The 15,227-nt window shown below is 42.8% G+C and overlaps 1 pseudogene; it reads left to right on the top strand.

The window, feature by feature from the left end:
- Window positions 1-14,546: 14,546 nt before the first annotated feature.
- On the top strand, window positions 14,547-14,644 carry LOC121100591 (annotated as a pseudogene).
- Window positions 14,645-15,227: the final 583 nt, after the last annotated feature.

Below are 15,227 nucleotides of genomic sequence, written 5' to 3'. Positions count from 1 at the left end.
TTTCTTTATCTTCCCAGCCAACTGAACTGTCACTGCAGTGATCTCCCCAACCAACAGTCCTCCTGTCACCCCATGTGAAATGATCGTATTATGGGACTGCTCCACAGCACCAGACCCTGTCGGCCAGACCAACCTTCCTAAAGCATCATCCTCTTTCACCTTCCCAGGCACTGTTGTCTCCCCATTTTCCTTGGTCCTCAGCGACTGTCAGCTCCTCTCCCAGGGGGCCCACATCACCACTTCATCTCTAGTCCCAGAAGGTAACACAACACTAATATAGAGTAAACCTCTAGAAATACTTGTTGATAGACTGGTTCAAATAATGCAGTGGTTCTCAACCCTGGCTCCTCTTAAATTCATCGGGAAATTTTACAGAGATATTAACACCCTAACTCATCTTATTTCTGATTTAATTGATCTTGGATGAGGCCCAGTGAACAGTATTTTCTAAAAGCTTCTCAGGGGCTCACCACCAACCTTGTCACCCCAAGCTGGGTCTATACAGACAGGAAATTTGCAAAATGCATAACTATCATTTTAGAACTTAACCCTTTGGTTAGAGTTGAGGTGGAACTTTAGAATTCTGAGACAGTAGATTTTAAGGATTCTTGTTAACAGCTTACGATGAATGCTGCTTATGGTCGCCTCATCCATTTTCATGCAATCCCAGATTTCTCTTAGCCTTGCTCAGCCAGGAGCCCAAGAAACCAACAAAGTCCCACATTTTGTCACATGAACAAGTAGCCCGATGGCTGCAAACCCAGGAGGTTTTTCTTCCTCTCCCTTCTGAGTCTGCCAGGATTCTTGGGAGTGCCTTTGCCCCACCTTCCCCCTAGTTTCCAAGTACCAACAGGTCCAAATCCTTCCAGAAGTTTTGGCCTTTCCTCTCCCTTCTGCCTTGAGGGTGCAGTCTGTTGTGTGCCTGGCTCCCTCCAGAAATTCTGCCTGTTACTGTTTACCAGGGAAGCATCTCTCATGGGGCTGGCGTGACCAGAGAAGCGTAGTCACACAGAGGCAGTCTTATTAGTTTCGTGTGTTTAATTACTTGACTGTCATTGTGGTTTCTGGGGGTTTAGGGTGAAGAGGTGGGGAAGGAGTTGGTCAAAAGAAGGCTAGAAGTGTAGAAACAAAACAGCCATAAAAAGCTGTGAGACCCAACCACACTGAGAAACAATTCCATCCCCCTGGCCCACCTTTTCCTCCCATATTTTGCTACAGACATCCACCCACCCACTTGCTTATTTTAGACAGGGAGAAAGAGAGGTCACAAAGAGAAGTAATGATTCAAAACTGCATCTCGAACTGTGACCAACTAACCTCTTATTCTAAGAGGAGGAAGGGGGCTAAGTCCTAAGGTCTGAAAACTGACTGTAGAAGATTCTGGGCATGTCATCATACCAGGATATTCAGGAGGTCTGGATATTGCCCCTCCACCAGATCCTTCTCAGCAAAGCCTCAATGTCTCACCAGGAAAAGAAAAAAAAATTACTCCAAAGTTCAATTCATGGAAGCTCAGTCCATATTGCAAAACTCCAGGTAGGGTTGTGTATGGGGCTCTGTACTGGGAATGGCTGAAGAACCTAGAATTTATGCTCCTGTTGGTAAAAATCAGATTCTACATATTTTACATACTGGAAAAGTGGGCTAAAGGGAAGAGAAAGGAGGACAGGGAGGGGGCAGAACACTATTTGCAAAGGGCAGCAAACTGAACCAAGGAGTGATTATTGCCAAACAAATGGCACCGGTCCTAGCATTTGCCAGAGGCAAGGGTTGCTGCGCTTGTGATTTTAGCCGAGGTTGTCCCCCTTCCCTCCTATGAGAAAAGGGTAAAAGCTGTTCCATGTAGGAAAATGGAACTATGAGTAGTGGGTGACCATTATGGGAAGCACGGTTCAGTTCTGTCAGAAGAGCTGCCTGAGAAAGCAATGAGATCCCCACACCCCCATGTACTCACAGGCCGGGGTAACCGCCACTTGGAGTCCTAGGGTGCAATCAAGCTAGTGCCACGGAGACTTTAAGGTGACTTTTGGACCAGAGAGTCAGTGACAACAGCAACATAGATTAATTGTTTTTCTACCTCCAGTAACCAACAAAGCTACTACATCTAAATCTTGCTTCTTCGTTCCAATTTAACCTTTTAAAATAAAATAAGTTAAAAAAAATAAAACAAATAGTAAAATAAATAAAATAAGATCATTGACAAATTTTGAGGATCTACTAAGTATTCAGCACAGTGATAGGTTTTCTGAAGGACAAAATTTATTATGGGGAAAACTAGATGAGAGAGAAAGCTAAAGAATGGAGTCATCTAAATAGGAAAAAATAGAAAAATCAGGAAATTCCAGACCCCCCTGGAAATCTTCCTTTCCCCCTAATAATGACCACGAAGCCTCCTTCTTTGTAAGGAACCAGATTGCCCCAACACTGTGTGGGTACTCCCTGGCTTGACTCATTTCACCTAAGGGTAGGGAGGGCCAAATTAGAGTGAGGTGTTTGTTGGGGTTCAGCCACACTTTTAAACGTACCCGACTCACACTCGGTTCAGTATGGGGTGTGGGTTTTATAGCTGGCTGCCTCTCCTTGGTGATTAATGGAGCTCCACTGAAACCTCCATCTCGGCTCCTCCTCCCATCTGGGATAAGAACCAATGATTCTCAGGCTAGAGCTGAGAGGTTGGTATGAAGAAGGCTCATATGTAGTGAAAGATGACAGGGTAATGAAGACCTGACATCTTGCTAACAGTGGAATCCCTGAGTTGTTTTCCTGGACCCAGAGAGCGGTATAATGCAAACACCCTTACCAGGTCCCATATGCTCTTGCTGGGCAAACAGGAAATTCAAATCTTACCCTCCCTAGGCTTGCTGTGGATAACAACCCACCCTCCACACACCTTTCAGGTCCTTCTAAATTACAACCTGATCCTGGTTCTTCCCTAATGACTTATTTCTAGGGGACCCTCTCTCCTACATACCAGCTCCTTTGAACAGAATTCAAGACCCCCCAAGATCCAGCTCTTGCCTCTTTCTCCAGTCTCATTTCCCACCATTCCAGGTCTCAAGCTCTTGCAAGTCAGGCCACACAAAATTCTGTTTTATACCTCTGCCTTTTGTCTGTATCTTTCTCTCTTGACCACCTGATGAACCCATACTATCCAAAGGTGTGGTCAATCCTGCGGTTTTCCTATTAGAGCAAGGAGGGGTCAATTTTCCTGGGGCAATACGTGCATGCAGCCAAGAGGAAATGGCAGGTTCTTGCTGATGACGTTGCCATATGCAAGCAACTTACCTAGGCCCTTCCAGATCTCACTTTTTGTGGGAAATAAGCAAAGCAACACCTATGTTGAAGCCATGGTGGTTGGCCCTCTTTGGCCTAGAAGGAAGATTAGGGAGGAAGACTTCAGGCAGTGCTTTTCCTGAATGCCCCTGAGGAAGTAAAGGCTGCCCTCTTCTCACAGGGTTCTGAGGAGCAAAGGCTCGCTCTCTATTGAAGACAGTCGCAGAGCATAGAGCATGGATCTGTGATAGTCCTACATTAATATTACCCCTTTCCTCTCGGGCTTTTTCCCCACTCCTCTCCATCTCGCTGCCACCATGTCCACCAAGTTTAGTGTTTCATGGTGGTGCTTCATGGTCACTGGGTCTGGGTTTAAGATTAAACAGAAAATAATCAAGTTACTTTGAATTTTCATTTCTTTAAATCTTTCTATTAAAGTCACATACTTTTTCTTGATACATTGGAGAAAACATATGTCTTCATCTGGCAGACATTGCCGATACGTTTTCTCTCAGCTAATATGTAAGCTATTTTATATCATGAATCCCACCACCAGTTATTTGATTAATTCCTCATCTTTGTAAGGTACATCATATTTTATTCTAGAGCGTGTATTATTACATTTGATCTCTGTATCAGTCCCCACTACTCCAGACCTTTCTAAATTACAACCCAATCCTGTTACCTGTGTGATTTAATTACGTTGGCAGCTCCCTTTCAACCACACAAAGTCCAGGCTCCTTTGCATAGCACACAGGGCTCTCCAAAATCTGCCCTTTGCTTTTCTCTCATCTCATTTCTTACCCTCCAGATTTCAAACTGTTGCAGTTGACTGAAGATATAATACTTTCTTATATACTGATGTCTTTATATATTTTTCCCTCTCTGGAATGCCCTCTTGATCTTTGTCTACTTAGTGACACCTATTTGTTACAGAACTAGAGCTAGTGTCTTCTATTCCATGGAACTGTCCCCAACCACCCAACCACAGAATTGACTGCTCTCTCCTCTGAGTCACAACTTAACCCTGTATTTATTTCTACAATAGCACTTGTTGCACTGATTTGCAATAATTTCATTATGTCACCCCCTCTAGTAAACTGTGAATGCCACAGGAACGAGATACTCACCATATTGGGGCGCCTGGGTAGCTCGGTCATTAAGCATCTGCCTTTAGCTCAGGTCATGATCTCAGGGTCCTAGAATCGAGCCCCACATCCAGCTCCCTACTCAGTGGGGAGCCTGCTTCTCCCTCTGCCTGCTGCTCCCCCTACTTGTGCTCTCTCTCTCTCACTGGTAAATAAATACATAAAATATTTTTAAAAAGATATTCATCATATTAATTTTTATATGCTCAGTGCTTACACAACTGCATTGTTGATCTGTAAGTCATTTTTAAATAAGTGAATACAAATGAATTGCAGAGGGTCAGTAAGAAGAAAGAAGAATATAGGTCTATTATTATAATTCCCATTTAGCAGGAGAAGAAATTGGGCTAGATGCCAACCCTACAAAACCGAAGGCATTTAAACAGAAAGCTCCGAATCTAATAGCTTTACGACAAAACGGAAGGCAACACGATACTAGGGACACTCAGATGAATTTCCAGTTGGGAACATACTGGAACTGTCATTCTGTAGATCCTTGAAGATGAGTAAGAAGTAAGCAGGAACGATGATGGCCATATTAAAACTTCTCTGAAGAGAAGGAGTAATAAATAGAAATCAATGAGAATAAGGAGGAAAGCCACCTTCAGAAAGAACGACGTAGGCGAAGGCACAGAGCTGGTGAGTACTGAGGGAAGGTCACGTAGTTCACATGACCGCAGTTAACAGCAATGTCGTGGGAAGTAAGTCTGTGAGGTTAGGCTGAGTTCAATCAGGCAGATCCTTGACATTTGACTCTGCAAAAGGGAGCCTTTGAGATCAGAAAAAATCATTTTTCTTTATAAAAAGCTCTTTATAAAGGAAAAAAAAAGATTAGAACAACCAGCAATTGGAACTCCTCAGGCAAGATTGCTCTTATTCTCAGCTGATATTTCACCACAGTCTGTGTGGCTCGGCACAGCCATCTACCTCACCCGGCTTCGAATGACTTCCAGCTCTTTCCAAAATCGACTCCACTCTAAGGAGCAAAACTTATCACCTTGAAGGTATTAAAAAAAAAAAAAAAAGGCTCCAAAATAGTGAAATCCCAAAAGCTTAAAAATGACAATAATGTAGGAAAATAGTTTCATTTTGAAGGGGATGGGCTGCGTTTGGATATACAAATTCAGGTGTGTTTGTCCAAAAAGAAACTCCAGGGGCGCCTGGGTGGCGCAGTCGTTAAGCGTCTGCCTTGGGCCCAGAGCATGATCCCCAGGGTCCTGGGATCGAGTCCCACATCGGGCTCCTCCGCTGGGAGCCTGCTTCTTCCTCTCCCACTCCCCCTGCTTGTGTTCCCTCTCTCGCTGGCTATCTCTCTCTCTGTCAAATAAATAAATAAAATCTTAAAAAAAAAAAAAAAGTCCATTACTTCAGAGTCAATAAAAGGTATTGTATAAAGTGTGTGCGGATCTGTGTGGGAAGGTATACCTACGTCAGAGATATGAAAACAAAGAGGAGAAAAATAATACATGGAGTGCCAGAGTTTTCATCTCTCCATTGGCAACCATAGCCTCTAACTCTTCAGATAAAAGGGTCTGCCATTCAGTCTCCAACCGAAACCAGATTTAACTTGTGGAATAATCACAAAGCCCCACAGGGCCTGCCTTTCCCTTTACTACCTCCCCAGGCCAATTCTGTTCATCTGAAAAAGGAATTTCAGTTGTAACGAATACTATGGGGAAGAAGTAAACAACTTTCTAAAGTACCATATTTATTATTATTATTTATATATGGGCTTCTCCCGTGACAAAAAAAGAAAGAAAAATATTTACTAATCTTTCAAGAATGGCGTGAAATTTAAATAATTTATGTGACTAAAGCCACAGCTCCATAAGGGTTAACCCGTGTTCAGCATTCTTTCTTTAGAATTAATGAAATCAGCTGCAGAAAACTACAGCTCGTACTTTAAAAACGCTTTATTACATAACATCTGTCTCACAGCCACAAGAGGGAACTGGTAGAATAGCCTTTGTTTCTTCAACAGTTTTGTTCCCCTGGTTGCTCTGTAAGGTTTTAGAATAGCCTTCAGGGAATCTCACTGGCAAGATCATAGACTCATGTGGGAGACTCATAATTATTCAAATCATGTTTTGTTTTAGTAACTCGAATGTTCTCTTTTTGTGTTAAAGTATTTCCTTCTTGTTTTGATACTCAGCAGTTTCCGAAGTTTCTTACCAAGACGATTTCCCTTTTCTGACCATCCGAACATAGACGCACATAGGACGATACCGGAGACTCCATAAGAGGACTGTCCTCATGAAAACAATGCCTAGAACCAGAACTTCTAAAATGCACATTACGGGACTCACTGGTCGATGAAAGATTTTTCTCTGCGAAGACGAGGTCGTATGAGGATTAATAAAAGATAAGATGAAGCATGTCGGGACTGATATTATCTGCTTTGCCGCCTCTCCCAACCTCAATTTCTTCATTATCGGAACTGAGGGAACCGACCCCACAGGGTTGGTGGGAGGAGTAAAGCATGCCATGCCTGGGAAATCAGTTTGTAAAAGAAAAGGGTTTATGTAAGTGTCATTGTTATCATGATAGTGAAAGGTTACCCATTCTGGAGACCCTTCCAATAAAGCGTACGTAGGGTAGGAGGCTGGGGAGTTGGAGTGGGTGAGGGATGCCCTGGCCACGTTGCGGAAAACATTGGGACAGAAGCCAAAGGGTGAAAGTTAGAGTCCGGACGAATGCTCAGGAGGCAATAATAGCCTCTCACAGAGTGGTGCGAAGGACACAAAGCAAGTGAGATATACATACTAAACACTAATTTGCAGAAAACATGAAAATTTGTGTCTGCATGTTGTAAGGGAACTTACCTTTTCGAGAGTGTTTGCCAGAGACGTAAGCACTGTCATTGGAGCTCAGCCTTTTTGGACAATGTCAAATAAGATATTTGCCCACACAGGCTTTTGCCAAAGTACAGATGGGCAGGAATCTATCTATGAAGAGAAATGCCTCTGGTTGTTTGCTTTTGACAGGCTCAACTTTACCTAGTGCTCCAAATTAAATTTGTTTTCCCTCCCAGTGTCACCTATTAAATCTACACTCACATCTGTCCTCCTTTGGGAGAGTGCGATCAGTCACGGAGAGTAATTGTTACGGCGTTCTAAAAATGTTATCCACCCAAGTAAAAGTATGTGATTTATTGGGTCTGTTGTATACAAGATGCTTTACATATGTATTATTCAATCTATGCAAGTTATGGATGATAACATTTTACAGGGGAGAACACAAAGGCTTGACAGATTGAATGGCATACTCCAAGTCAAACAACCAGGACACTCTCACTCTACTGTGAATGGCACCAATGCCAATGCTCTTTAGCAGACAAGAGAGGCTGTGAAACTATATTCTCCCCAAGTGATTCCTTAGCCAAGAACTTTAAAGCTTTCCAGCCTTGGGTATCACAGGTGTTGGGGTACTGTACTCTAGAGAGACAAGGGACAGGTCAGAGATCCTCACCCACCCCATTTGCGTTTGAACTTCACTGACATATTAGGGGAAAGTAGCACTGGATTATCCTGGTCTAGCAATCTAAAACCAGATAACCACTGGAAAGCAAAGGATAAGCATGATTTCCACGGGGTGAACCCAATACCTCTAAGGTTCCTTCCTTCTTGAATTCCATAAATTCCTGATTGTTAGCACACTGTCCTAATTTTCCAAACCTAAAGGTAATTATGCCTCCTTATTTAAAATTTTAAATTTCTACTAATTCCCTCAGCCCCAGAAATGATACAAAATTGCTCCTGTCAGTTTCAGGAAATGTTTTCTTCAAAAACAAACCACAGCAATCCCCCATCTTTGCAACAGATGACACTTGGATTTCTAAAATGCGTTGAGGCATTTCTGCAGTCTGCCACAGGGCTTGGGTGTGCCGCCCTCACCCTTGAAGCTCCCAAGATCACAATAGTACCTGGGAAATAGTTGCTTTATAGTCTCTCTGAAAACTTCATGCTTCTCAGCCATATTACATAAGCTGTTTATTATTCAGTGAAACTTAAGTGAAAATCCTCAGCTACCACCACTCTCCACCCCTCCACTAGACACCCCTAATCCCAGAGCCCATACAGCAAAAAGATGCTGCAGCCTACCTTTTGGAGACTTAAGCCAAACCAGCCTTCAGGAATTCAACTCACAGCAGAAAGCAGTTTAAGAGACAGCATCACACGTGTCTGTCCACATCTTCAGCCAGCTGTGCATCTTTAACCTCTGCCCTGCCCCCATCCCATTTGTACAAACCCATACGTCAAACACATCCAAACTTCAGGTTGACGCTACCCTTGAAACCAGGATGCAAGTCACAGCAGGAGTGCGCAATGATGCAAGCTCAGTTTTCTCCCCGGTGCGTCCGTGGTGCTCCACAAACTCAGTTCCGTGGAATCTTCATCCCAGCAGAACCCAGCAGTATGTTTGCCAGCCCACTTCTTAGGCTTTTCCTCAGCCTGACTCCTTGCGTGCCACCTCAGCTTTCTGCTCATGGGCGTTTTCCACAAGATCAAATAGACGTCCAGATGTCGAAAATAGATGAGGTTTGGGACAGATGGTCCCAGTTTTTTTAACCTGTGTTTATGGAGGTGCTTTGGTCTGTCAACAAACTCAGATTGCCAAGGACTCCTTCCAGAATGATCCCATTGTCCTGTTCTGCTCCAACAATCCAAGAAAAGAGAGTTTTCCTTCTTTGCGTATCAGAATCACCCAGAAAGATGGCTAAAAATATACCTTCCCTGAGGTAGCTGGGTAGCTCAGTCAGTTAAGTGGCTGCCTTCAGCTCAGGTCATGATCCCAGAGTCCTGGGATCGAACCCTGAATTGGGCTCCCTGCTCAGCGGGGAGTCTGCTTCTCCCTCTGCCCCTCACCCTGTTCTTGTCCTCTCTCTCACTCTCTCTCTCTCAAATAAATAAATAAAATCTTTTTTAAAAAATACAGCTTCCCAGGGTCCATCCCAAGCCGACTGACCCAGAATATCCAGGAGTAGAAACCAGGGATGTCTGTTTTAACAAGCTGCCTTACCGATCCTAATGAAAATGAAAATTTGAGAGAAATATCACTGCAGCCTAAATTAGTAATATGAAAATTTGAAATAGAGTGCTAAACACTTTCTTTACAACTTAGAGCCTTCCTAGAATATATAACTGTCCTAAGAGATGACAGTTTCCTTTCCAGAGAGCTCCAAGATTACACTTGCAGGCATTCAACTGGGAGGAGAAAGATTCCCACCTGTACCCTAATCCTGGTCATAAGGAGATGAAGACATAAACTATTTGCTCCTTCTCCCACCTTCCCTCAGTCCTGACCCAGAGCTGATGATCACAAATATGACTGCTTTATTAATAAGAATCCCATCCTACATTAGTGTTTGCCTTTTTACGATAAAATGACGTGATGAGTTGGACAGAATATTTTTAGAGGATTTAATGTCATCATTTTCACAATGAAGGACTATATCTCCACTTTAATGGCAAATACGTTGGACACAAATGCTTTAGAACTAAGATCCCTGGGGTGAAAGTCCATAAAGTTAGTAGGACACTGAACACAACTGATAAATAGCTGACTAACGGTGTGACCCATAGCCAGACCTGAGCACATAACGATAGCTTCGACTTTACTCTGAGCCTCAATGGAGAGGAAGTTCAAAGCAAGTTAGCCACTAATGGGAAATTCATGTTCACTTTCGACATCTCCTGTTTTTCCCTTTTTTACTTCCACAGTTGCAAGTCAAGTTTCTATACGCAAGCAGACAACGCTGGGTAAGCCCAGTTGAAATAATGCCAACTAACCAGGTCACACAGATATAGATGCATAGTGACTGACAAAAGGTTAGAGAGAACTTCAAGTGACCACACAAAATAGGATTATGAGCTTCTCATGAAAATAGGGGAGTAGTTGATCACATTTTCCAATACGTCAAAAAAAGATAAATGCAAAACAGGTTTGTATACACTATTAAAGTGCTCAGGTAATAATATAGTAAACACCTTTTTCATTGATGCATTCAGCAAATGTTTATTGAACACGTACTATATGGCAGGCACTGTGCCGGGCATGGAGGATTCAAAGATGAATAGGAAACAGGCTTGGTCTCAGAGAACTGTGTTTCTAGTAAGTGGAGACAAATGCGTGAACATAGGTATGCAGTTAGGAACTGTGGGTGTTAGACAGGTGGGTGGACAGGTAACAATGGGGACAAAAGAGGGAATAGTCAAAGGGACTTTGGGAAGGTAAGAGATAGCCTGTACAGTCTTCAATAGTTAGTAGGTGTTCACTGAACAGATAAGGTAAAGAAAGGCTTTCAGGACAGCATGAACAAAAGCTTTTATAAAGACATAAAAATATACGGCATATTTATAAAATGTCAAATAATTTGGGACATCCAGACTATCACAGGATGCATGGAACAAGACCCAGTGATGACCCTGAAGAAGTAAGGGGGCCTCGGGAAGAGCTCTGAATAGATGCCAGGGTCCTGAGGCTCCAGAGAGGGCCACCGAAGAGCTTTAAATCTTAGAGTCTTAGTAAGTTCACCCTGGGTGAAATGTAGAGATGAAGTATAAGCAAAGTAGTATCAGAGGCATGGAACGAGTGTGGAGGCCATTGCAATGATCTAGACAAGATCGTGAAGGCTGAGTTAAACCAGGGGTATTAAAACAGGTGTGTACAGATGTTAAGAGCTACTAAGAGAGTAAAAATAATAGGCCACGGACAAAAATTCAGTTGGCCTAGTGTCTCTCTTTTTATTCTTACAAGTAGTCAAATTATTTACTTAAATGATTCCATTTGGAGCATAAATTCCATGTGAGACAACTGTCTAAACTAATTTCATTTCTCTGGTAGAATACATAGGATTGCCGCTGAGCGGTAAGACACTGAAATACACACAAGGCAGGACAGAAAAGAAAGAAGAGCTCAGGATTATGTAAAATAAGCAATTCTCAGTAGTTGCCAGAGGTCAAAGTTGAGGGTAGAATTTGATTACAAAGAGTTATCAAAAGGGAATTTTTTGGGAGGGGGAGGGCACAGGGAACAGACAAAATTGTTCTATATTTTGACTCTTGTGGTAGTTACATGACTTTTTGCTTTTGTAAAAACTCATAGACCTATATACCAAAAAGAATGAATTTTTCAGAATAACAATCTGAGAAAGGAAACCTACTTACTCTTGGATATTCATTCATTCATTCATTCATTCATTCAACGAATACACATATTCATCAAACAGCACACACTCCGCGCCAGAAACTGTTACATGTCAGATACATGGTGGGAAACGGGCCCCATGGAGCCTGCAGTACAGTGGAAAAGATATTCATTAAGTAAATTTCTGTAAATTCAGTTACAATTGTGATAGAAAAAAGTAAAGAGCAACGTAATATGAAAGCATGCAACAAGCTTCCCTGAAGTAGTGATATTAAAGCTAAACCCCGGGGCGCCTGGGTGGCTCAGTAGGCTGAGCGCCCACTCTATTTCAGCTCAGGTCATGATCTCAGGGTCATGACATGGCGCCCTACGTTGGACTTCACCCTCAGCATGGAGTCTGCTTGAGATTGTCTCTCTCCCTCTGCCTCTGCCCCTTCCCCTGCGCTCTCTCTCTCTCTCAAAATAAACAAATAAAATCTTTAAAAAAAAAAAAGACCCTATTTTAAAAAAAAGATTTTCTCTGTCCCTCTGCCCCTCCCCCCCAAAAGAAGCTAAACCCTAAGGGTAAGTTAAGTTGACTAAAAGTGAAGAGGAGTGGTCAAGGGAGAACACCACATTTGGGAAGACCCCGAGGTATAAGCTCTCACACACCATTCACACTGTTGCATATTCACACATGCTCCCAAATGCCCTTACAGACGGCCCTCCTCATATACATATTAATAAATTTTATGTTTCTCTCTAAGACCCTTTATGCTATATATATTTCTATAATGGAAATTGGTAAGGGCTTTCTATAGACTTCCTGTATCCACCCCTTAGAAGACAGGACACCCCAATAAAATTATTTAACCTATTTGTACCCCAATTTCAGACCCCATGCTCAGCAGGGAGTCTGCTTGAGATTCTCTCCCTCTCCATCTGTTCCTCCCCCTCCAAAATAAATAAATCTCTCTTTTTTTTTTTTAAAGGTTAACTCTTAAAAAAACTGACAATACCAAGTATTGAGGAAGATGGACAATAGTTGGGTCTCCTCCACATTGCCAATGAAAGTGAAAAAATGGTATAACCACTTTGGAAAACAGTTTGACAGTTTCTTTTAAAGTTAAACATACACTTACCATCTTGGGGTGCCTGGGTGGTTCAGTCGTTAAGTGTCTGCCTTTGGCTCATGGCGTAATCCCAGAGTCCTGGAATCAATCCCCGCGTCGGGCTCCCTGCTCTGCTGGGAGCCTGAGCCTGCTTCTTCCTCTCCCACTCCCCCTGCTTGTGTTCCCTCTCTTGCTGGCTGTCTCTCTCTCTGTCAAATAAATAAATAAAATCTTTAAAAAAAAAATACACTTACCGTCTGAACCAGCTACTCCATGCCTAGGCATTTACCAAAATGAAACAGAACCATATGTCCACACCAAGACTGTTCATACCAACTTTATTCATAATAGCCAAAAATTGAAACAACCCAAATGTCCACCAATAGGTGAATGGCTAACAAATTGTGCTATTAACAATAAAATACTACCGAGCAATAAAAGTATAACTACTAGTAAATGCAACCACGTGGACGAATCTCACGGTTCTCACGTCATGCTAAGTGAAAGAAGCTAAACACAAAAGAGTACATTCTGTATGGTTCCATTTATATGATATACTAGAGAGGCAAGACGAATCTATGGTGATAGAAATCAGATCAATGGTTGCCTGGAGCAGTGAGTGGAGAGGGGGATTGACTGCAAAGGGGTGTGCAAGGGAACTGTCTGGTTGACGAAATGTGCTGTATCTTGACTGTGGTGATGGTTATATGGCTGTATGCACTTAGTGAACCGTACACTTAAAAAGTACACCTTTTATTGTATGTAAACTACATCTCACAAGGTCAATTTTTAAAAGGATGGTTGCCTAACTCTAAGTTAGAAGCCTTATCTTTATCGTCGTCCTACGATGGGTAATTCAGCAGTAAATTTTATAAGGAACGAGTTCTTTATGAATCATGCACAGGCACCCAAATAAATGTCTAACCATCTGTTTGTGTTACATGTGCATGGCTGGAGAAATAGCTGCCTGTTAACCTAGCCCCTGCCCACCCTCTCTGAGTCTGAGCTGCAGAAGAAACTGTAACTTCAGTTCTCATCTTCCTAAGTATCCTCGTTAACTATTTATTCACCAGTTTCTAAAGTAAGTGTCTGCATTTATTTTTTTTAAAGATTTTATTCATTTATTTGACAGAGAGAGAGTGAGAGAGCACAAGCAGGGGGAGCAGCAGGCTCCCCACTGAGCAGGGAGCCCAATGTGGGTCTCGATCCCAGGACCGTGGGATCATGACCTGAGCTAAAGGCAGACGCTTAACCGACTGAGCCACCCAGGCGCCCCTTACTTTTTCAGCAAGTTCTACCATCTGAAATCTTGGCTGGCTGCAGACCTTAGGGTACATTCTCTTCAAACTCTGCCCTAGTCTCATAACAGAGGTACTGGTTAGTCTGACTTCATAATGAACCAGTGCTAATGCTGGTCAGATAAGCTGCCCTAATTACCTTCCCCTCCTCAAGGACCCTCCTAAAGTCTTTTTTGAAAACACAGGCAATAGGAAAGCTAGACCTTCCTCTCCTTGAAATTTTCCTATCTGTAGTCAGAAATTGATGACAAAAGCAAAGCTTCATAAACTAAGGGCACTGCCAGCCTGCTCAATGACTATACATGCTAAGATGAGTGCCTCCATCTATTGGAAAACCTCCCTTCCTGATTTGGAATCTTTGGGGGGAAAAAAAGGTTTTTATTTATTTGAAAGAGAGAGAGTGAGAGAGAGAGAGAGAGTGAGCACAAGCCAGGGGGGAGAGGGAGAAGCAGACTTCCCACTGAACGGGGACCCTAACACGGGGCTCAATCCCAAGACTGCAGGATGATGACCTGAGCTGAAGGCAGATGCTCAACCAACCGAGCCACCGAGGGGCCCCGATTCGGAGCTTTAATAAGACGGCAGGCTGCGCGCTCCAGCAGCACACATACTAGAACTGGAACGATACAGAGAACATTAGCATGACCCCTGCGCAAGGATGACACACAAAATCTTTTTAAAAATTCACAGAAAAAGACAACAGACTGTGGTTACCAGAGGAAGGGAGTTGGAGGTAGGGAAATTGGGTGAAGGTGGTCAAAAGGTACAAACTAGCACTTAAGAGATAAGTAAGTCCTGGGACTGCACTGTACTTGACTGTAGTTAACATTGCTGTATGGTGTATCTGAAATTCCAAAGAGAGCAGATCCTAAGAGTTCTCACCATGAGGAAAAACACAAAATTTTTTAACTATATGAGGTGATGGATGTTAACTAAACTTCGTGTGGCAAGCATTTCACAATATACGTCAAGTCACTGTGCAGCACATCTGAAACTGATGCACGGTGCTGTGTGTCAATTATATCCCAATAAAACCGGGAGGAGGAAGAATAGCAGAAAATGCATAAAACTTACTACAAACTCAAATCCTGTGTTATCTATTGTATTCGTTTTCTACGGCTGCATAGCAAATTACCACAAACTTAGCAGCTTAAGACACCATCCACTTCGTATCTCACGGTTTGGCCGGTCAGAAAGCTGAGTGGTCCTGGCGGTATTCTCTGCAGGGAGTATCAGAAGGCCAAAGTCAGCTGGGCAAGTCTCTTATCTAA

Source organism: Ursus maritimus, unplaced genomic scaffold, assembly GCF_017311325.1.
Source record: "Ursus maritimus isolate PB19 unplaced genomic scaffold, ASM1731132v1 scaffold_4, whole genome shotgun sequence".
Classification (NCBI taxonomy): Eukaryota; Metazoa; Chordata; class Mammalia; order Carnivora; family Ursidae; genus Ursus; species Ursus maritimus.
This window is presented reverse-complemented; position numbering and strand designations above follow the sequence as displayed.